At 36.5% G+C, this 24,946-nt stretch overlaps 1 protein-coding gene across 21 annotated transcripts in view; it reads left to right on the forward strand.

Moving 5' to 3' along the window:
• The window catches only part of BAZ2B (bromodomain adjacent to zinc finger domain 2B), a 252,927-nt gene that overhangs the window by 93,615 nt on the left and 134,366 nt on the right, over positions 1-24,946 (forward strand). Inside the window, exon 1 of one of the 21 annotated variants that reach the window (XM_070422898.1) lies at positions 6,917-7,604. The exons of the other annotated variants lie outside the window; for them this stretch is intronic. The gene's annotated coding sequence lies outside the window, so the exon portion shown is untranslated. Of the gene's footprint in view, positions 1-6,916; positions 7,605-24,946 lie in introns of those variants that run through there. 21 annotated transcript variants of the gene reach the window in all.

Below are 24,946 nucleotides of genomic sequence, written 5' to 3' on the forward strand. Positions count from 1 at the left end.
CACTGTGGAGAACAGTGTGGAGTTTTCTCAAAAAAGTAAAAATGGAACTGCCATTTGAGCCAGTGATACCACTTCTAGGAATATATCCCAAGAAACTAGAAACACCAATCAGAAAGGATATATGCACCCCTATGTTCATAGCAGCCCAATTTACCATAGGTAAGATTTGGAAACAGCCTAAGTGCCCATCAGCAGATGAGTGGATTAAAAAATAGTGGTACATCTACACAATGGAATACTATGCTTCGGTAAAAAAGAAGGAATTCTTACCATTTGCAACAGCATGGATGGACCTGGAGAACATTGTGCTAAGCGAAATAAGCCAATCAGAGAATGATAAATATCACATGATCTCACTCATTTGTGGAATATAAAGAACAACATAAACTGATGAACAAAGACAAATCCAGAGACAGAGAAACATCGATCAGACTGTCAAACCTCAGAGGGAAGGTAGGGGAGGGTGGAGGGAAGGGAGAGAGATAAACCAAAGGACTTGTATGCATGCATATAAGCCTAACCAATGGACACATGCTTTTATTTAAGAAAGGACTCTTCTCTTAATAGGATTTGAAAGAATTGTTAAGAGAGTGTAAATACTTCAATTTTATCCATTTATTTAAATATTTGCCAAGATCTTACAAAAAGATATTATTCTTGCCCTTTTATTCATAATGTATTAACACAAATTTAAAACTAGTAGTCCTTATGAATATGAAACTTCAAATAATTAAGCAAATAGTACGCAAGCGGCTTTGAGTGGGGACAAATTAATTGTTTATACTCTGAATACTCTGCATTTTAATATGGATTTTTGAGGAGTTAGAATATCAGAAGTTACTGGAATTGGTATAGGGATTATTAGGTGGCTGAGGAGTTTTCTAATTCCTGGCTTCTTAAAATTTAATGTGCATAAGATTCTGATTCAGTAGGTCTGGGTTGGGTCTTGAGATTCTTCATATCTAACAAGCAATTTAAATATCAATGGTCTGTGAACCATACTTTGAGTAGCAAGGAGCTAGATGACTTTTCAAAGTCTGTCACTACATTTGTATTATGTTTTTTGCCCTAGAGAAAGTAGGTTTTTGGTATTCCCATAGGGATTTGTTTAGACTGTCTCTCTACACTCTACAGTCTGATTTATATTTTGCTATTTCAATAAAAATTTATGAGCTTTTTTTTTTTTTTTTTAAATATTTTATTGATTTTTCACAGAGAGGAAGGGAGAGAGATAGAGAGCTAGAAATATCGATGAGCGAGAAACATCGATCAGCTGCCTCCTGCACATCCCCCACTGGGGATGTGCCCGCAACCCAGGTACATGCCCTTGACCGGAATCGAACCCGGGACCCTTCAGTCCGCAGGCGGACGCTCTATCCACTGAGCCAAACCGGTTTCGGCTTATGAGCTTTTTTTTTTAAGAAAATACTTTGTGTGTGGATTAATGATTGGTCTGTGATTGGCCTTGAGAACTATTAGACTGTCAGTGGCAACTTTCAGAGACTTTAAACTTAAGAAATATTTATTGGGTTTATCTCCAACAAAACTGTACTACTGAATGATTTTTGTTATATTACAGGATATTGTTTGAGGTTAGACATTAAGTTATTATAAAAATGAAAATATGCAACAATTTTGTTTTGCTAATGCTGTTTTTTTTGGTATAAGTATTGCTTTTTTAAAAAAGCTGTTATTATTATCATGATTTAGTAGCAATTATACACCACAGCTGGTTAAGCTTTTAATTATCTGTAGCACACGTGAATTAAAAGCCTATTTTGTGTAAACAAACAACCAACAAGACAAAATCATAGTTAAGTAGCTTATATTCAAAAATTTAAATAATTTCTGAGGGACTTTAATACTTTTTTAAAGATATATAATATCAAATACTTTCATTGTCTTTTGGGTTTTTATAGAAAAGTATAATGATAAAATCATAAATTTGAATCATAAATCTTTAAGAAAATTCTAGAATTCCTTACTTTTTGATAAATGGAAACTGTTAATTAACTTTGTAGACCAGGACAGCAGAGCATTTTTAGCGGGAAAATATGATTTTTATCTAAAAATATTCATGTTGATATTCATATCAACTCCACATTACTTCACTTGTGAGTAATAGAAATTGCTGGAGGAATTTATTGTAATTAAAATATATTATTTTTTATTATATATTAAGTAAGCACTAACTTTGCTATAAAGTTTTCATATGGAATTTATATCAAATGTTTATCAAAGTTTTTTTCAGACCTGATCCAAAAATTTAGTATAGAAATAAACCTCCTTTGTTTCTTCTGGTAGCAGCCATTGATTTTTAACCCCCAAAGGTACATTAATAGTGCTTATAGAAGCAGAACAGTTGGAATTTACATTAAAAATAAATGTGATGAATAAAAAGTAGTACACTATAATATTATAGTTGTGGTTTTGTTTTACCAAAGTTCCGAAATCTAACGGACAATAATACTGACAAGGTCAATAAAAAATGAAAGAAAGAACAAACGATGCAAAAAGAAAATGACACTGAGGCCTTGGTTTAATACATATGTATTCCAGGCTGATGGCTGATTTCATTAGCAAATCTCATTGTTATGCAATGTCTGTTCTTCTGCAGCAAAATGAATACTGTATTCTCACAGGCTCTATGTGTATCTATTATGTTGAAATAAATGAAAACTATATATTTGTAGCTTTCTTTGGTACTGTTTTCAATTTTCCTTTTAGGAAAAGAAAGAAAATTGAAATATTTATTTTTTCTTTCATTGTTAAGTTTGTCCAAAAGGTTTTCTATTTATATTACAGATATATTCCCTACTTTTGTCCCGTGAAGTAAACAATAATGTGATTAACAATGTAACCATTTAAATTATCCTATAACTTTTAAAACAAACAAAATATAATCTTGAATTAATTTAAGCTGACATTAACATGAGCTTCTTAAGCATATACTTTCTAACATATTTTTAAATGTTAGGAGTGGATTTTCTTTCTTTTTTTTTTGTGGGGGGGGGAGTGGATTTTCTTATTGCAAGAAAAATGTTGAGGAAGTGTATTATGCCAAATGTACATACTGTTACCATTTGCAAGAGCAAAAATTGTATGTTAAGATTACTGTACATAGATTTGAATGTTCCTAAAATAGGAAATTCAGAAATAATAAGTTTTAGCAGCTACAATTATTCTTTGTTTATGTAATAAGAGACTAAATAGTATGATGTTTATGAGTTCAAATATGGATCAAACAATTGTCATTTAATTTTAGTCATTTTGAGGTCTGACAATAATTTGGTGGTATTCTCAAAAGTTTTTCTCACAACTAAAGTTCTTTTTTTAAAAAAAAATATTTTTATTGATTTCAGAGAGGAAGGGAGAGGGAGAGAGAGATAGAAACATCATTGATGAGAGACAATCACTGAATGGCTGCCTCCTGTATGCCTCCTATTGGGGATCGAGCCTGCAACCTGGTCATGTGCCCTGACTGGGAATCAAACTGTGACCTCCTGGTTTATAGATTGATGCTCAACCACTGAGCCACTCTGGCCTGGCACAACTAAAGTTCTTTTGACAAGCTCAAGGTTTTATTTGGTATGAATTGATTATATTCCATTTAGAAATGACCTATCTGGTAATAATTTGCCCTCTGGCTCACTTGATGCAATCCTATTAAATATCTTGGTTATGTTGGAAAAACATGAACTGTTATAAATATGTACAGCAGTTTAAAGTTAATTGGTACTTGCATTTTATTCTTCACAGTGGTTAATAGAAAATGAGGAACTGTAAAATCTAGTAGAGAGATCCCTAAATAATTAGATTGAATTATATAGCTAAATCATATAGAGAAATTATAATGGTCCCAGATAGTCAGCTCTAAAAGTGGAGGAACATCCAGAAAGTGATGAGGTCTAAACTGATAATGAGGTAGGGAAGCAATGAGAAACAACATAAACATCGTTTGGGAGGCGAGAGAACATAAACTTGGTATCTTTGGAAGGCAAAGGAAAGACCAACCCAGCTGTAAAGGAAGATATGATTTGCCTCTATCTATTTACCTCACGTAAAAATCAAATTGTAGCGTTGTTATTTTTAGTAGTAGTTAGTCCAGATATATGGTGTACTGAGATACTATCATTGTGGACCTTGATTTTTCTTGTCTAATAAAGTGGTAATAGTAAGTTCCCTTTATATTAATATTGCTGTGTATTTCACCCCACCAATAACATAAGAAGTAAATCCTATAAAACTATGCAAAGATTCATACTCTAAAATGAATCAAAATTGGAGCAGACTGAATGGGAATATAGGAATCTAGAAACTCTAAGTCAGATTTCTCTACTTAGTTAGAAATGCTAAACTGAGTAGGAATAAAAGTCATCATGGATTGGGCTCCCAGGCTGTTGAATTGAGCAGAATTATAGGAGGTCACCAATGAAGAAGAGAGGAACTGTTTTAAGTGAAGAAGAGAGGTCCTATTTAAAAGTTTGGACCTACCCACCAGTCTTCTATCTTCATCTGGTCTGGAACCACAGTTATTGCTTATATGCCTATTTTACTTACTCATGCAGCAGAAGAACTTCAATTTAGAAAATGAAATATGAATTTGGAATATGAAAATGAACTGAATTTAACAAGATTCTGGACTTGTTATTTGTTTGTTGAAAGACCTAGATTGGACAAATTGCATAAGGCTTCCTTGCAAAATGGTTTATTTTCTGGGTAACCTTACATTGTTATGACCCTGGCTTATGCTGAGGAAATATTATTTAATTTTTATAAAGATACTATTGAGAAAGTTATTGTATTGTCCAATATTGAATTAAAACGTATATAAGGAATTCCTCTCAATTCTGAGTATTAGGAAGAGCTTTGGTACTTGTTTGTAAAATACATCATATTGAGAGTATTTTCTAATTTGATCTTTGTTTTGGAATAATATGGGATATAAATAATCATGAACGCCTACTTATTGCCCACAGAAGGCAAGCAAATAAGATATTTTCTTCCTTCTTGTGTACCCTCCCCTGCCTCCCTATTTTGCACAAATTTCTTCCTTCCTTCCTTCCTTCCTTCCTTCCTTCCTTCCTTCCTTCCTTCCTTCCTTCCTTCCTTCCTTCCTTCCTTCCTTCCTTTCTTTCTTTCTTTCTTTCTTTCTTTCTTTCTTTCTTTCTTTCTTTCTTTCTTTCTTTCTTCTTTTTTATTATTGATTTGAGAGAAAGAGAGAGAGAAACACCGATTTGTTGTTCCACTTACTTATTCATTCATTCCTTGCATATTCTATATGCCCTGACCAGAGATCTAATCCACAACTTAGGTGTTTCCCCAACTATGCTCTAGCCACCTGAGCTACCTGGCCAGGGCCTTTGTAAGAATTTCTTAATCTCTTCTGTGAGTTCTTAGACTTGTTAGGGGGAAGGGGAACCCTTTCTGAAGTTTTTGGCTTTACAGAGCTATCTGGTGTAGTTTGTTGTGCTAAGTGTGCCCTACAAGAGTGCCTGATTGAGAGAACAAGTGAGGCTGAAATCTATCCTAATGGAGAAAAAGGTGCCTTTTTCTCATTTATCAGCTCAGTGGGGTGAAGGGGCGGTTCCCCTAACTCACAGGGCAACCTACCTATTAGGTTTTTCCCCTGCTCTTTGAATTGTAAATTCTTAATAGCAAACTTGCTTATTCTTGATAAGAGCTACCTTGAATGAAACAAAATTTCAAATTTATTTTCTTTACCTCTATTTTTATTTTATTATTTTCAAAATTTGACCCATTATGGGAAACTAAGATAGTCATGAATATTTGAAATAATTTTCTAATTTAAATTTTTGCTTGATATTTGAATTACATAGTCAAAACTACATGTTTAGTAGGAATTATATCTTAAATTTTTTATAAAGGAAATAAATGACTATGTTTTGCATTCCACATAACTATAGATATTTGAATTATTTAATTTGACCAAGAAACCCAACTGGAAATAATTTCTTAGTCATGGTTTTCTGAAAATTTGCTATTTCATGTGTCATCATAGTACAGGTGGTGATTTGTGACTTGCATTAATATTGTTCCATATTGAATACATATTCCTTTCAAATGACACACATTAAATATTTGTAATGAGACGTATTCTGAGATTCTGTTCTCTTGGCCATTATCTACTTGGGTGTTCTTTTTGTTATTGATTTTATCGACACTTTGTTTTGTTTTCTATTTAAGTATATTAGAATTTTATTTTGCAAATATAAACTTTATTGAAGTAATATAATTAAATGTTTTGATATGGCTATATTGTAAAAAGTGTTGTTAAGAGCTATTTGCTCTAAAATCAAAGCATGTATGTTATAATAGGACAGAGATGCATGGACTTAGTATACATAGAAATTTTAAGAGAAATGCAATATTGTAGATGAAAAAGAATCTCCTTAATATTTAAAGTAGTGAATTCGTTTATCCTTTTCACAGAGTGTTTGTTTTATACCCTTAATTAATTTAAATCAACCCTCAGTCAACTCTACTAGAAATTTTAAAGTGAAGAAACAGCAATGTGGGGAACAAAGCTAAGGATAAGGAAACTTCATTTTCAAACTAACAATATAGGTACTTTTTTAAAATGCTCTTAGGTAAATATTTTGTGGCTTTTTTTGAAATATGAATTTAAAATGATGATGGGCATAGCTTTAAGTTATGTAATCTTTTTTAATATATCATTGAAAAAATTTTTTCAAAACTGCCACGTAAGTTACAAAGTAGTCTTATTTTGAAGAAGCTTGTTCTAATAAGAATAGGCTTGTGCTTTGAATAAAATTTAATTTGCTCTTTAATTCAGAGACTTCTTTTATCCACTTTCCTGAAGCAGTTTCAATTTAAAGACTTTTCCTTATATTTAGCAGGTTTTTTGTTTTTAAGCAGTTATTCTTAGTTTTTTTTAAACCTTGTTAGCATTTCCTTGATTTTACAATTTAGATGCCAGAAGTAATTTTTAAAACGTGCTTATTAAATAATTTTTTTCATGCATTCCTTATTCTAAACTCTGTGCCAGTGCATGTCTGGAATAAACCCTCCTTTAAAAAAAAGAAAAGAAAAAAAAAGAAAGCCATAACTCTTTATTGTCTGTTTTGACATTAATAAAATTAAGAAAGGAGTGAATTCTTAAGACGTCTTCTTACCTGGTTTAGTTTTGTCACGTGAGCATTCACGGTTACTGGTGATCTAAGTGCTCCACCTGCCTTTCAGTTTGTTTACCAGGAAATCAAGATGTGTAAACTGCAGGAAGTACTATTTGACCCTCTCCGACAGTATCTCATTACAATAATTGCTAATCTCTGAATAAGACAGCCATGTTTTGTGAGTAACAGAGAGAGAGGTTGTGTTAGGTAGATTTTAGGTGTTTTAACAAATACAGCATTGTAAATGCTTACTTGGATTATGTTTTCTTGATAGCTTTTGATAAAAGACATATGGTGACCTATGGGGTCAGCACAGCTAGGACACAATAGTAGGTATTCTTTCATGCCTTTTAACTGAAAAATTTCACGGCTTGTTGTTTTGGAGTGCTGTCACTGCTCTGAATCGAAAGGATAATGGCTACTTCCTGATTAAACCCACTCTCCACAGTAAGCTCTTAATGTTATACTGTATGTCTTTTTTTCCTGTAAATGCAATAATAGTATTTGGTGTTTCCTTTTTATCACTGTCTTTTCACAGATATATCTGTTATAAATACAAACTGAAGTTGAAGTTTACAATTAGAGTAGGAACTACTGTTTTAACTTTGTGGGATTTTTTTTCTGAATGAAAAAGTATTTTTGTTTAGTATCAAATCCAACCATCTCATATGCTTATTGCAGATTTTTGGTTAAAGAAATTCGCTTTTTAAGAAGACAATGAAATGATAAATTATATTAAGCTTTCAGTTTCTTGGCATTCTAAACAAAATCTTAAAAAATAACTTAAGTAGTAAATCAGATTTATTTATTCAGGGAATATTTGGATAAAGCAATTGTATTTGTATTTAATAAATTTCATAAATGGATTTACATATGTTGTCATAATTGTTGATAATTGTTTTAGTTATTAAGTTATTGTTCTTAAATTAGTTCAGAGATCCTTGTGATATAAAAACAATATTAAGTCCTCAGCATTTAAGAAGGAAATAAAGAGCTTCTTAGTTTTAATCCTGAAGCTGGCAGTCACTCCATCTGTCTTGGGACAATCATTTAAACTGCTTATCTAAGTTTTGTTGTCTGCTGCCATATGAGGGCTAAGTAAAATATGTATGTTTATTTCTTTATGAGGGTGCAGACTACAAAAAATGAGTTTTCAGAAGTATTTTATAAAATGAAGAACTGACTGTGTAGACTAGGAAACCATTTAGGAATCATAGTAGACAGGAAAGTAACAGAAAAATTATTTCTATTATAAAATAATATAAAGTAAGTTTTAAAATAAATATTATATAACTGATCTTTTACTTTGAACAGAACTGTTAGTTATGCTCAACTCTTAATATATCATTACCAAAGGATTATACCTATTGTTGGATACATGACTAAAGTCAGAGGTGGAAAGCTAGATACTTAAATTATTTAACTTATTCTCAGAAGCCTTATTCCTGGAAATAAGATTATTCAGAGTAGAGGAAAGAATGTGTATATTTATTATAGGTCAGTAACTATAGTTTACCTAAATAGTAGGATTTTTAATTTTTAAACTCTAGTATTAGGTATATTGATCATATTAAAGGAAAGATGAAATTATTAAATATTGAAGGTAGTTATTAAAGATGGCTATAGAATCAAACATCCAGAAATATTTAAAAATATTCTGGGATAATGTAAATAGAGTCTTATTTTTGTTGAGAGTTAAGGTACTTGTTTTTTTGTTTGTTTGTTTGTTTTGCAAATGCTTACCAGTTATTTTAGGTAACTCATTAATTTTTGATAAAAATTATTGGCACATAATAGAATCTCTAAAAATATATATATATTTTATTGATTTTTTTACAGAGAGGAAGGGAGAGGGATAGAGAGTTAGAAACATCGACGAGAGAGAAACATCGATCAGCTGCCTCCTGCACACCCCCTCCTGGGGATGTGCCCGCAACCAAGGTACATGCCTTTGATCGGAATCGAACCCGGGACCCTTCAGTCCGCAGGCCAACGCTCTATCCACTGAGCCAAACCGGTTAGGGCACATAATAGAATCTCTAAAGAGATTCTACAGATCAGCTAATGAATATTCTAGCTTAGTTACTGAAGTAGGATTTATAGTAGGTCCTCGATTTAATTTGTAATAACAAGTAATATATGTCATTTACTAAATGCTTAATATGTACAAACCACTCATACAATTCTATTGTAGGAGAGACAGATTTTTACCTTTACCTTTACCTTCTTAGAATTCTTTTTGGCTGAGCCTGAAAATTAAATTGACATTACACAGATCAATAGGAGAAAAACATACAAACTTATTTAATACAAGTTTTATGTGACATTGGAGTCTGTATAAGGAATGAAGATCCAAAGAAATGGTGAAACCTACTTGTTTTATATTAGGTTAAACAAAGAGGCAATTGTTGAAAAGTGACTAAACTATGTGGGGAGGCTAAAGGAAGATAAGAATTATTTAATAAGAAATAGCAGAAAATTTATTTCTATTCTCACATAACTGACCTTTTACTTTGAACAGAACTGTTAGTTATGCTCAACTCTTATATATCATTACCAAGTTGTTATATCTCTTAGATACATGACTAAAGTCTTTTTATGTAGAATTCTTTGGGTTTCAATTTTTTTGTCCTTGGTGATCACAATGTTACTTTTCCTTTTGGTTTAGGGAGTACAGCTTTCATATAGGAATTTCATTTCCTGCCTTTAAGAAAAAGAAGGAAGGTCAGAGTATTTTTCTTAGTTTGCTTTTTGAATGCCCTTAACTGGAAATAGTCAATATGCTAGAGCAGCATGTTTTGGAGTGGCATATTCTGAACTGTCACCTTTTATATTCATAACAATCACATGAGGGGCAGGTAACATCATTGCCCCCATTTTTACTAAAAAGGAAATAGTTGTAGATAATTTAAATAATTTCATCAATGTCTTCTAGTCAGTGCTAGAGCCAGACCAATTCTAACAGAATCTAGAACCCAGAACTCAGTCTTCAGTGTCATGCTTTAAGCATTGTGTTTATATTTTGGAGATAATAAAGGTGCTTACACATTTGACTTCAGTGGTTTTATTATTTCATCAACAATTTATCAAATATTATGGAGTGCTTACTAAGTGTCAGGCACTGTAAGGAAGTACTGGTTGATAAGAAAGAAAATCCCTTGTTTCCAAGAATTTACACTTTAGTGGAAGAGGCAGAAAATTAACAGGCTATTACCGTAGCGTGTTAACTGATATAGTAGGGATAAGCACAGGATGCTAAAAGAGACACAAAGAAGTAGCTAATGTATTTTATTTAATTTGTATTTATTGAGTACTGTTCTAGGTACATGGGATATATCAGTAAAGAAACTCTTAAAGGTCTCTGCTCGTGTGGATCATAGGGGGGTGGGGGATAAACAATAAGCATAATCCTATATAATAAAAAGCTAATATGCAAATAGACCCAATGGCGGACCAACCAAACAACCAGTCGCTATTGCGTGCGCTGACCACCAGGGGGTGCGCGCAGCAGGCGGCAGAGCACAAAACATGGTAGGCATCGACTGCTGTGGGATGGTGGAGCAGGTGAGCAGGGGTGCCAGACCAAGGGCACCAGTCACTGTCATTGGGGTGAGCCTGTGGTGGTTACTAAAAATTCTTTGCTCACATGTGCTGCGGTCCCACCCAGCATTTGCACCTGCTGCCAGTGCCAGCCCTGCTCGCACCCACTGCCGTGCCTGAGCCGCCGCTTGCACCCGCTGCCAGTGCCCGGTGCCGGCCCCAATCGCTCGGCGCAATCAGCAGGTGCAAGCAGTGGCTGCCAGCCCTGATCGCCCCTCAGGGTTTCTCCACCTCCCCCTGCTCCTGAGGGGAGGTAGGGGCAGCAGCTGCTGCTTGTACCTGCTGATGGTACCAGCCCTGCTCGCACCCGCTGCTGGCACCAGCCCCAATTGCTCCACACAGTCAGCGGGTGCGAGCGGGGCCGGCACAGTCAGCGCGTGGGATCTGTGGTGGCTAGAGTGGGGCTGCCAGAAGATGAGATGGGGGGGCCATGGTGGGAGGGGCCAGGCGGGAGCACAGAGGATAGGCTGACATCTGCCCCTATGCCCACCGCAGCCTTGCGGCCCTCAGTTCCTTTCAAGGTGCACAAATTTGTGCACTGGGCCCCTAGTACATAATAGAGTATATGGTGTATTAGAAGGTGACTAGTGTTATGGAAGAAAGAAAAAGTAGAATAGGATAAGAGGCTGTGGTGTGGTAGGTTGCAAGAACAAGGAAGGTTGCTTATGTGTATATTTTTTCGAAGAGCCTTCCAAGCAGAGGGCTTGAGGCAGGAAGCATACCTGGAGTGTTCAGGTCAATGAACAGAGGCCAATGTGACAGGAGCAGAGTTTGGGAGAAGAGGAGGAGTAGAAGGAGGTATTGATAGAGGTAATGGACAGCTGGGACTTAGAGGCACCATTGCAGGGCTTTTAGTAAATTTGGCTGATATTGTTAAAGTACCACTTTAGTTGCCAAGTTAAGAATATAGTTGACCCTTGAACAATGTAGGGGCTAGGGTCACCAACCCCTTGTGTAATCAAAAATTCATGATAGCATTGAATACCCCAAAACTTAACTACTTATAACCTGTTTACCAGAAACCTTACCAATAACATAACAGTCAATTAACATGAGATATATATATATATATATTATATACTGTGTTTACAATAAAGTAAGCCAGAGATAAGACTCCTTTAAGAAAATCATAAGGAAAAGAAAATACATTGACAGTTCTGTATGTATTTATTGAAAAAAATCTGCATCTAAGTGGACCATGCAGTTCAAACCCGTGTTGTTCAAGGGTCAACTGTAGATTGTAACAAGGCTTTGACCACTGGCCAGAAGCTCTTAGAGTAAGCTAAGTTATTGAAGGTGGTGGCTTGGAGAAGGGTGGTACCATTCAAAGTCTGGATGTTATAAGGTACAATCAAAAGCTTTTTCTGATGAATTGGATGTGGGATATCAGAAAAAGAGAAGACAAGATGACACCAAGGTTTTTGGCTGAGCAACTATAGAAAGATGATCTTTCAATCAGCTGTGAGATAGGGAAGGTCTTCAGATGAAGCAGGTTGCGATAACAATTGGGGATTGGGGGTTTGGTTTTAGATGAGATACCTTTTTAAATGTCTCTTAGATATTCAAGTAGAGGTGTGTTTTTTTAAAAATATATTTTTATTGAAAGGAAAGGAGAGGGAGAGAGATAGAAACATCAGTGATGAAAGAGAATCATTGATCAGCTGCCTCCTGCATGCCCCCTACTGGGGATCGAGCCTGAAACCTGGGCATGTGCTGTGACTGGGAATTGAACCCTGACCTCCTGCTTCATAGGTCGATGGTCAACCACTGAGCCACACCAGCCAGGTGCAAGTAGAGGTTTTGAGAAGGCTTTCCAGAGAAGGTACCATTCATAATGAGGCTGAAGAATGAATTGGATTTATCCAGTCAAAGAGGTGGTTTTAATGAGATTTGAGAGCATTCTTTATACACTTAAAGGAATCTTGTCATTTTTTTACTTTATGTATTTATGAACTACAGAGTAAAATCTAAAAAGTAATGAATTTTAAAAAGTAACAAAATTGTTTACCTCAAAGAATAAATTATTTGGGGTAGTTAAATTTTCAGAGTATTTCAGTGGATATTGTATTTATGAGTTGTACTGGGTACTTTTACATACATTGATTCTAAACATGGTGCCATAAGGTAAATATTATCTCATTTTACATTTGGAGAAACTGAGTCGGAGGGCCATAAAAATTGCTTAAGGTCATTGATATATTAGGTGATGGGTTTAGATTCAAATCTAGGTCTTTAGGTTCCGTTGCCCATGCTCCTTATTTTAAAAATGTGTATTTTTGCTTTGCAAAATTTCCAACTTTTGTTTAAGGTTTCAAGAAGTTGTCTTTAGAACATTAGTCTGTACTGTATACTGATACTCTTGGGACATATGGTTTATAGATTCTTGGTCATGGAGTAAGACTTGTTGGTTTCTTGACTTCTTATGTCACTTTCAGTACAGTTATCTATTACTGATGCTCCCTCCACTTCTAGCCCCCATTCCCAGTGTAGTGCTTAATACGTGCTTAGAAAATTATAGCCACTATCATCATCTTTATCTCTGTTTCTAATGTGCTGTGACTTGGGGAATCACAACCCAAGCTTTTTGGAATAATAATAATTACAAAACCTCAGAGATTAAGGACATAAGGATTTAATGAAGAATGAGTTTTAACTCATGTACATATTTTGCTGATGGAAGCCATTTTTTGGTTTGCTTCCTTCATCAGCTGTTTTCCGGGAAAGTGAATTTAATAAGTAGGTGAGTTCTGGCTGGAAAAGTAATATTCTCTGAGATGCCAGTGGACATTTTCACTGAAAAAGTGACATACTAGTAGGTCGTTGTACGTAGATCATTCTACTTCAGGAGGGAATAGAAATATAGTTGTTCATTGAAATAGATTTACTTTTGAGGTAATGATGCCGTCTTCTAAAAACTTAAAATGTTTGCCTTTAGGTCAAAATATAAGTTATTTCTTAAATTTCATGTGAGTTAATACTGTTTACATTTATGATATGTTTTTAAGACCAAGTCATTCAAACATTCTGCAGAAAATAAATATTTTAGCAAAAACATGTTATACAATTTAAAAACTACTAATTTTAAAAAAGAACAACCTGCTGTGAATTAAAATAGTCTATTAGCCTAAAAGATCATTTTAAGGATATACTAATGACACAGGTAAGAAATTTACCTAGCATTTATATTTCTGTTCTATAAATATGTGACAATTCCAATGTGCTATTTTATTTATTTCTCAAGATTTTATGCTGTTTTTTCAAAGAAACAAATACATATATGATATATATACATATATATCTTCTATAATAATAAAAGCATAATATGCTAATTAGACTGGACGTCCTTCCGGAGGAAGCTGGGTCTACGAGGGAAGCCCAGGTCCTGGGTGCCTGCCAGCAGCCAGAGGGAAGCCAGCCTAGGTCCCGGGTGCCAGAGGGAAGCTGGTGCTGGCAGCCAGGGGAAGGAAGGCCTACTCTTGCATGAATTTTGTGCATCGGGCCCCTAGTGTGTGTGTGTGTGTGTGTGTGTGTGTGTATATACATACATATATATATATATATATATATAATCCTTTCTATTCCTTTCTCTAAAGGCTTCTATTTTTATTATATCCCAAATACATATGTAGAAATTATTTTAAGATCACTGTAATCATTAAATAAGCTTATGTTGTTGTTTTTTTCCAATTACATTTTACTTTCAGTATTATTTTGTGTTGGTTTCAGGTGTACAGCATAATGATTTGATAATCATATACTTTATAAAGTGTTCCCCCCTGATATTTCTGGTACCCACTTGGCTCCATACATAGTTAAGGCAAATATTATTGACTGCATTCCCTATGCTGTACTTTACATAATAAAATAATTTCCAATTTGTACTTCTTAATTCCTTCACCTCTTTCACCCAGTCCCATAAATTCCCTCAATGAACTTTTTAAGTAAAAGTTCTGGTTGTCCCCCAAATACCCTTTTTTATTATAACTAAATTATCTAATTTAATATTTTAGTTAATTCTGTTCAGGATTTAGAAGTATATATCCTGAACATTTCTTCTTAAGCATAAAAATATTTATAAAGTAGTCCTCTCTTATCCTCAGTTTCACTTTTCATGGTTTCGGTCATCTATGGGTAACCATGGCCTGAAAATATTAAATGGAAAATTCTAGAAATGAACAGTTTTAAATTGTGTGCCGTTCTGAGTGTGTGTTAAAATCTGTTGCCATCCTGCTTAGGACTTGAATCACCCCTTTGTCCAGCATGTCCATGCTGTATATGCTACTCATCTGTTAATCACTTAGTAACCATCTCAGTTATCAGATGGACTGTCATGGACTCATAGTGCTTGTGTTCATCTCACAGTGCTCAAAGAACCCTTGTTACTTAATAATGGCCCAAAGCACAAGAGTAGTGATGCTGGCAATTCCGATATGCCAAAGAGAAGTCGTAAAGTGCTCCCTTTAAGTGAAAAGGTGAAAGTTTTTGGCTTAATGCAGAAAGAAATCATATACTGAGATTCCTAAGATCTATAGTAAGAATGAATTTTCTATCTGTGAAATTGTGAAGAAGGAAGAAGAAATTTGTGCTATTTTGCTGTGAGAGAAACCAGTTTCACATAACTTTTATTGCAGTATATTTTTATAATTGTCGTATTTTATTATTAGTTATTGTTAACCTTTTACTGTGCCTAATTCATCATAGGTATGTATGTATAAGAAAAAACAGCATATATAGGGTTTGATACTATCCACAGGGGTCTTGAGAAGGGAGAACTAGAGCATGTTAAGTGTTAGCATATTTCTCTACTATTTTGTTTTATTTTTTTATTTTGGCAGTGCCTTGTCTTTGATTCAGTTGGGGAAAAAGGAAAATGACTGGCCAATCAAAATTTCCTGTTAGAAGTATTTTATCATTGCTTATCCTAATATATAAAAAGGTAATATGCAAATTAGGCCTGGACGCCATAACGGAATGACTGTTCACATGGTGGGCATGGCTGTAGGGCGGGGGGCGGTACTCTGGGTCTAAGCACCATTACCACCAGCTCAGGCAGACTCCCACGTGGCTCACAGCCAAATCCCAATGCCAACCTGGGATTTACTACTTCACTGGAGCTGCTCCCCACCTTCCCACCCCCTACCCCAGGACCGCGCTGCCCGCAGCAGGATGCCCTGGCAGTGTCCTGACAGATGGGCAGCCCTGGAGAGCCGAGTGGAGCGGGGGCTGCAGGGAGCCATGGAGGGGCGGGACCGCCGGAGCAAAGCTTCCAGAGGTCTGAGGAGAGCGCCTGAAGGAAGAGGAAGCTTCGGCAAAGCTGCCAGCCAGGAGCCGCAGCCGGGGGTCTGCAGGTGCATGGACAGGCCCCTGCCTGAGGGGCGGCTCTCGAGCACTGTGGCTTCGATGAAGCAGCCAGCCAGGAGGTGGGTGGTCCAAGGGGCGCAGAGCGGCACCGAGGCGGGGTACACCGGAGGGGGCTTGGGCCCGGGCAGGGGGCTGGCAGGTGGGGATCTTCCTTGCCCAAGGAGAGCGAGGTCCTGCAGTGGTCCCAAGATGCGGGAAACAAGAGGCGATGACTGCCAGTGTGGAAGCACGCCCGGGTGGAGTGGCGTGGACCCGCAGCCCTGAGGCAGGGGTTGAGGGGCGACGCACTGCCAGGTACCCCACTGTAGCGGTTCGGTGAAGCTCCCAGCACTAACTGGGCCTCGCCACGGCCTGTGCAGTTGAGAGGCCACCACTCCTGCTCCCACCTTGACCTAAAGCAAGCCTGTGCCCACCCCACTCCCAGTTCCCGCCCCACCCCACCCCCAGTTCCCACCCCATCCCACTGCAGCGCGCACATGCACAGTGAGTGCGAAGCCTACCATCTGCTCCCCAGAAGGGGGTCAGTAAAGAATGGGGGCAGGGGGCGGGGGAGAGGAAAGAATGTGGAGCATTCTGGCAGGGGGGCAGTTGGGGGTTACCAGGCTGGCAGAGGGGGGCAGTTGGGGAAAACCAGGCCAGCAGGGGTCCAGTAAGGGGTCACCAGGCTGGCCAGTGGGGCAGTTAGCGACCAGGCCAGCAGAGGGGGGCAGTAAGAGGCAACCAGGCTGGCAGGGGCGGGAGTTGGGGGTGACCAGACTGGGGGAGTGCAGTTGGGGGCGGCCAGGCCAGCAGTGGGGACAGTTGGGGGCAATTAGGCTGGCAGGAGGGGCAGTGAGGGGCGACTAGGCCAGTGGGAGGGGGCAGCTGGGGTCGACCAGGCCAGCAGAGGGGGGCAGTTGGGGGCGACCAGGCAGGCAGGCAGGTGAGCAATGAGGCACCAGCGGTCCAGGATTGTGAGAGGGATGTCCAACTGCCGGTTTAGGCCCAATCCCGGGGATCGGGCCTAGGCTGGCAGTTGGACATCCCCCAAGGGGTCCTGGATTGGAGAGGGTGTAGACTGGGCTGAGGGGACCCCCCATCCCCCGTGCACAAATTTCATGCACTGGGCCTCTAGTTTTTAATAATTATATTGAACTATGATTAATTGAAGTGCCTGGGGAATTAGTATTCTCATTACTTTTTTCAAGAATGCTTTCTTTTAACATTTGTATAGAAACTTTTACTAAAATATTTGTGTAAGTGTAAAATTGAATTATATTTTAATGATTTGAAGATAGTAGAGGGCTAGGTCCTGATTTGACAATTTGAGCTACTACTAATCTTGTTTGGTAAAGAAAATACAAATATTAAATATGGGTCTTGATTTGATAATTTTAGCAACTAATCTAATTTTGTAAATAAAGCATAATCAAATATTAATTATGTAACAGTAATTTAAAAACACCAGAGATGTGGAAAGGAGGATCAAATTAATTGCTAGGTGAGACTTATAAACAAGTCAAAACTGTGAGTTGACCGTAAGAGAAGGGTCACTAGAATAATCTTAGAAGGCTTCTTTAAGGAAAAGGGTACTGAGCTTCAAGCATTGAAGAAAGACTTCAAACATTAATTAATTTTTATAACATCTTTATTAACATATAGGTAACAAATCATACAATTCACCCATTTAAAGTGTACAGTCCAATGGATTTTGGTATATAAAACTATTAAGTTTTTAAAGTTGTGGTCATATATATTTATAATACATGTATATATAAATATATATGGCTATTTTAACTGTACAATTCATTGGCATTAATTACATTTACAGTGTTATGCAACCATCATCACTATTTCCAAAATTTCTTATCACCCCAAACAAAAACTATATAGCACTAACTCTTCATTTCCTCTGCCTCCCAGCCTTTGGTAAACTTGAATCTACATACTTTTTGTCCCCATCAATTTGTCTAATCTAGATATTTTCTATAAATGACATCATATAATAGTTGTCTTTTTGTGTCAGGTTTATTTCCCTTAGTATAATGTTTGTTTTCAAGATTCATCTGTATTATAGCATGTATTAGAACTTCACTGCTCTTTAGGGCTCAGAAATTTAAATAAATTATATTGCATTTATTATCTATTTATTTATTGATGGACATTTAGATATACAAATATTTGTTCAAATCTCTGCTTGCAATTCTTTTGAGTATGTGTACACCTTGGGGTGGAATTGCTAGGTCATGTGGTAATTTTTTGTTTACCTTTTTGAAGAACTGTCAAACTTTTTCAAAGTGACTGCACTAAGCATTAATTTTTATTCTATTATAGTATCCTATCTAATAAAGAGGGAATATGCTAATTGACCCTCACACCATCACAAAATGGCAGTGCCCATAGCCAATAAGGAGGGAATAAGCTAATTGACTGCCCTGCCCTCCAAGATGGTGGCACCATAGCCAATAAGGAGGGGATATGCTAATTGACTGCCCCACCCTCAAATATGGTGGCACCCACAGCCAATAGGGAGGGAATATGCTAATTGACTGCCACACCCTCAAAGATGGAGATGCCCACAGCTACAAGATGGCCAGGAGAGGAAGGCAGTTGTGGGCGATCAGGCCAGCAGGGGAGGACAGTTAGGGGCGACCAGGCCAGCAAGGGAGGGCAATTGGGGGGAACCAGGTCTGCAGGGGAGGGAAGTTGGGGGGGGCAGGTCTGCAGAGGAGGACAGTTAGGGGCAACCAGGCCAGCAGGAGAGGGCAGTTGGGGGCAACTGGGCCAGCAGGGGAGGGCAGTTTGGGGCAACCCGACTGGCAGGGGAAGGCAGTTGGGGGTGATCAGCCCAGCAAGGGAGCAATTAGGCATCGATCAGGCTGGCAGGGGAGTGGTTAGGGGGTGATCAGGCTGGCAGGCAGAAGCGGTTAGGGGCAATCAGGCAGGTAGGCAGGTGAGCGGTGGGGGGCCAGCAGTCCTGGATTGTGAGAGGGATGTCCGACGGCCGGTTTAGGCCCAAGAGGTCCCAGATTGGAGAGGGTGCAGGCCTGGCTGAGGGACACCCCTCCCCAGTGCAGGAATTTCGTGCACCAGGCCTCTAGTAGAGTATATAAAAGATTAGATTAAATAAATACTGGTTTTAGCATATGCTATATACTTTTCTTTAAGAAAAAAAAGGGAACAGAAAGCCATATGTTATGCATGAGAACATGTATATGTATAAAGAGCCTCTTAAAGTGAATTTTAATAAAATAATTAAGTCCTCTGGTTGTACATGGTCATCAGATTTCTATTTCTTAGTCTGTAGAAATTTGTTGTAAAACATTAAGTATGGATGTTTGCACAAGTAATAACTTAGTATAGTTCTGCTCAATTTTAACATTTATTTTTTAGTTTCCCTTATGAATTATAAAGTAATATTATTATTAATTATATCTAACTGGAAAATATTCTTAATATATTCTTTTCATCATTTTACAATTCATTTTACTTCCTATATGTTAACATTTTCTATTTTGTAAGTCTGAGAGAAGACCAGAGGCATTTCACTTGACATTTTTAAGATGACTCTTAAAAGTGTAAATTCTGGATTCAATGTGAGTTAAGGGTACCATGTTTACCTATATTTTCATAGATCAGTGAAGGACCACTAAGCCAAAAGGCACCCTTATTTCATTGGCTTGATGAGGTCATGTATGTCCCAGGAAGTGGGTGGCAATACTGGAATAGGAAAACATAATTACAAATTTATTTTGGAGGGATACATAATGTCACAAGCATATAAACAATAATGAATTACACTTGTAGATTCAGTATAGAAATAGTAATAGCAGATATTATAGGTCATCCTGAAAAGAATATTGTTCAAGACATCAGAAAAATAAGTTCTGGAAAGAAAAGGAAAGACTAATTAGAAGTTTTCTTTAAATTTCTCATCAAAGGGTATATATGGGAATATTTGATGCATAAGGGTTTTGAAATAGCCAGCAATTTTGAGAAAGTTACGCAGGATAGTTCACGGAATCATTTTGTTTTGTTTGTTCAAATGTTTGAGGCAAGTTGCCTTAATATTGATTTGAGCCCAGTGCATCTTTCTATACCTGAGTAAGAATACAGAACAAAATATGGGGTTTCTAAGTTATCAACAAAGGTTAGACTTGGGAAAAACTTTTGGGAAATAGGTTTTCATTTGGTTAAAAGCAAAAATGAAATAATCTATATATAAAAGGCTAAGTGTCCGTCCGTCCTACTGGTCGCTATGACGCACACTGACCACCAGGGGACAGACGCTCAATGCAAGAGCTGCCATGACATGCACTGGCCATTTAAAAATAAACAGTACTGCGGACCTGGTGCTGACAAACCAACACTCGGCTTCCCCCAAATGGGACATAGGCCCCGCCACCAACCCAGAGCGACACCCCACCAAATTGCAGCCAATGCTCCAAGACCCCATGGCACAAAATGGGGCCCAAGGCCCAGCCCAGCCCAGCCCAGCCTGGAAATGGTGGCTGTGGGTGCTGGGTAATGATGTCATGTAGCAATGCCCGGCTTCCTCTCCCTAGTGACTAGCCTCCTTGGAGTTTCTTCAGCCTGGGTACCCAACTTGTTTTATAGCCAGGTATAAACATTTTACAGTTTAACCAAATGTTTGTGAAGTGTTTTCCCATGCCTCATCTCATTTGACCCTCACAGAAGTCCTGGAGTAGATAGATAGGAGACTTGGTAGAATCCTATTTTCTTTTCATTAGCAAGATGCGAATAGCGATATTAAAATATTTCTTCTAATTAATATCCTTTCATGAATCTGTGTACTGGGACACTAGTATAAAATAAAAATCAACAATAACAATAATCACTTGAACACAGAATTATGATAAACTTAAATACTTTGAATAATCTACTGAAAAATAAAATATTTTAAGTGTTTTTATGTAGCATTGCTGAGCCGATAAAAAAGTAAAAATTTAAAGGTATCAAAAACCAAGTGAAATAGAAAATTTAAAGAAGGGGATTAGAAGACAATGTTGTTAAAATGTTTAGTACTGAAAGTGATCTGCAGATTCAATGTAATCCCTATCAATGTCACAGTGGCATTTTTTTATAGAGCTAGGAAAAAACCATTCTAATATTTATATGGAACCACAAAAAATCACAAATAGTCAAATCAGTTTTTAGAAAGATGAACAAGGTCTGAGGTACCACACTTTCTATATATTTTCAATCTATATTAACCAAAACAGTAGAGTATTGGCATAAAGACAGACTTGGAGACCAGTGAAACAGAATGGAGAGCCCAGAAATAAATCCACACGTATGCAATCAGCTGATCTTCAGAAAGGATGCCAAGAATACACAATAAGAAAAGACTATTCTGTTCAACAAACATTGTTGAGAAAACTGCATATCCACATGCAAAACAATGAAATTGGACCCTTATTTTCTACCCTACACAAAATCAACTCAAAATGTATTAAAAACATGTATGTAAGACCTGAAACAGTAAAACTTCTGGAAGAAAACTTAAGGGAAAAGCTTCATGACCTTGGTCTTGGCAGTGATATCATGGATACGACATCAAAAGCATTGGCAACTAAAAACAAATACATGAGCGAGGCTACATTGAATGAAAAACCTTCTCCACAGCCAAGGAAACAATAAGCAGAATGAAAAGGCAACTTCCGGAATGGGAGAAAATATTTGCAGTATTTCATACAAGGTTAATCTCCAAAAGACATATACTGTATAAGGAACTTCTACAATAGTAAAAAAAAAACTAGCAACCTGATAAAAAAAAAATAGGATATGGATTAACAGACATTATTCCAAGGAAGACATACAAACGACTAATACCTATTTGAAAAAAATGCTCAATGTTACTTATCAGAGAAATGCAAATCAAATCCACAGTGAGATATCATCTCACACCTTTCAGGATGGCTCTTATAAAAAAAAAGATAATTGTTGGCTTGGATGTGGAGAAATTGGAACCCTTGCACACTGTGGGAATGTAAAATGGTGCAGCCACTATCGGAAATAGTATAGGGATTGCTCAGGAAACTAAAAAGGGAATTACCATGTGCTCCAGCAATCACACTTCTGGGTATTTATCCAAAATAATTCAAATAATGATCTTAAAGACATATTACTGCTCCTATGTTCATTACAGCACTATTCACAATAACCAAGATGTGTGGATACAACCTAAATGTCCATCAACAGATGAATGACTAAGAAATTTGCTTATATGAATGGAATGGAATATTATTCAGCATTTTAAAAAAAAGGAATTCTGCAATATGCAACAACTTGGGTGAACCTTGAAGACATTATGTTAAGTGAAACAGGCCAGTCACAAAAAGACAAATATTGAATGAGTCTAATTTATGTATCTAAAATTGTAATATGGCATATTACAACTAAAATCTTCTGAATAACTGGAATAGTATGTTTCATTGCTGGTCCAGTTTTTTCCACATCGCTCTGCATCTCTCTATGCCTGGATGAGATGGAGTTTCAGAAAGTGATAGACCATGGTAAAGGTTACCTGGTAAGGGTTTGATGGGTGACTGGAGAGCCTTACCTAGTCACATGTAGTCTAATGTACTTATAGAGAAATATTTTGGAGGAGAGGCAGTCCTGTTTTCCCTACTTCTTCTCAGCATGCCTAATGCATATGTAAACCTCGGTTTAAATGCTCTATTTATAGCTGACTTATCAGCCCTTATAAAAGTTCTTTGGGAAAAGGCAGGAAACTCTTGGAAAAGAGAGATCTTGGTTCAGATTCCTATGCTCTTGTTATGACAGATGGTGGCTGGAAGTTGTCACACCTACCCTTACTACCAGCCACGCTGAATGCTCACCTGGACACAGGGTAGACAGTCTTAAATATATAGTTAAGTTACACATGTGTACTTATTCAGAGCCTTCATTAATAGTAAAGACAATTATTTTTTTTTAGTATTTGGTTGTCAGTTCTAGTTTCTAGAAGCTCCCTTTATAAAATCTATTACTTACTAAATTATTTTCTATATTTTTATTTTCACACCTGGCTTTTAGATCTTAAGATGTCGATTGATCCTATTTTCTTCCCTTCTTCTCAGGGAATCTTCTTATCCAGGCTGTCTTTATTTTACTCTTTTTGTATTTATCATAATATCTCCCACCACTTCATTTTAGCAGGTCCTTTCTTTCTTCTTTTTTTCCCTTCTTTTCATTTTAGTCAGTATTACAACATTCTGAATATTATACAACAGGGCAACAATGTAATAAACGTTGTTGATCATTATTCTTATTTGATCCTTAAAATTGATATAATATAGCAATGTTGAACTGAAATTTTTAAAGCACTATTGGCAGTGTTTTTCAACCCTGGTTACCCATTAAAATATCCTAAAGAGTTTCCCAGGAACTATTAGTGCATAGCCCCCACTCCCAGAGATTCTGATTTAACTTGTTTATCCTGGGGCCTTGGCATGGTTATAAATGCAGGGATGGACAAAAGTAGGTTAATATTAATGATAATAAATAATATAATAGTAAATACATAAATAAATAATAAACTCTGTGTTTTGCATACTCACAACCATAAACCTACTTTTGCCCCCCTCCCTATATTTGTAAGGTCCCCCTAGTGTCTCTTAATAAACAGTCAGGATTGAGAATCATAGCATTAAAGAAACTCTAGGATAAAACTTTTTTATGTAGTAAATAATTCATTTAACAGTAAATATATGAAAACCTAGTAGGTGAAGACACTATGCTGGAATTCTCTTCTATTATGAAATAAGTCAGACACTCCTTTGTTTCACTAGATTCTAAATTAAGATTTTTTATTGGCCAAGTTTTCTCTAAGTGGATGAGTCTCTCCATTTGTTGTGGGCTTATTCCTTTTATCTGAGGATATTGTGTAAGTCATATTCGTAATGTTACTCCTGTCTATCAGGATGTAAAATAAATTGATTGTGTTTTTAAATCAGGTGGTATTTACTAAGGCAGATTTTGAAACGTAATTACTCTCTGTACCTTTTTTTAAAATATAACCCATATATATGGATCGAACAGCAGAACCAACTAAATATATGTGAAAGAAATGTTGTTAGAGGAATTTTTTGTACCTGTGCTTTTATATATTTGTATATAGTAGTTCATATTTAGATAAAAATTATCTTGCTGTATAAGCTAAGTGTAATCTCATTTAGATAAATGTTTTGAGAAAGGTGTTCAATATGAGATTCATAAACCAAGTGTGATTCAACTGACCCCAAGGTATTGCTATGTTTTAAGTACACTAAAATTAGCTAACACTAATGAACTAGTAGACTTTACCTGTGATGAATTTGGGAAGTTTGGTATAAATATGGGAAAGAATTTATGGCACAAATAGATGACTTAAATGGCAGATTAAATCTTTACATTTCAACAGATTATTAAAATTAGAAGAGGTCTTAATGCCAATAAAAGAGTCTGTACTGTGTACTTGATAAGTCAGGCTTATTGCATGATAGGATAAATGTCCTAATAAAGAGTGATGCTTTTGCTTTAATTATCAAGTTTATAGTGTTTTTAGAAAAAGTCAAAAGTAGAGACATTTTATTTGGTTTACTTGACTAGTTTGCGGACACTTTTTGAAGAGATTTTCTGATTTACTTTCTTAGGTTGATGATTTTTTGGAATTGTTAATCCTCTCAGATGGGTATTCATTCATTTATTCAACAAATATTCAATGAGTATATTCTTTGTGCCAGGACTGTTTTAGGGTTCTGAAGATACTGTAGTGAACAAAACAGATATATTACTTAACAGTCTTGTGGGAGAGTCAGACAATAAATAAGAAAAATAAATAAAAT

The sequence above is a fragment of the Myotis yumanensis genome, unplaced genomic scaffold (genome assembly GCF_028538775.1).
Source record: "Myotis yumanensis isolate MYYU_CA2020_CCGP unplaced genomic scaffold, mMyoYum1.0.hap1 SCAF_8, whole genome shotgun sequence".
In the NCBI taxonomy this organism is placed as follows: Eukaryota; Metazoa; Chordata; class Mammalia; order Chiroptera; family Vespertilionidae; genus Myotis; species Myotis yumanensis.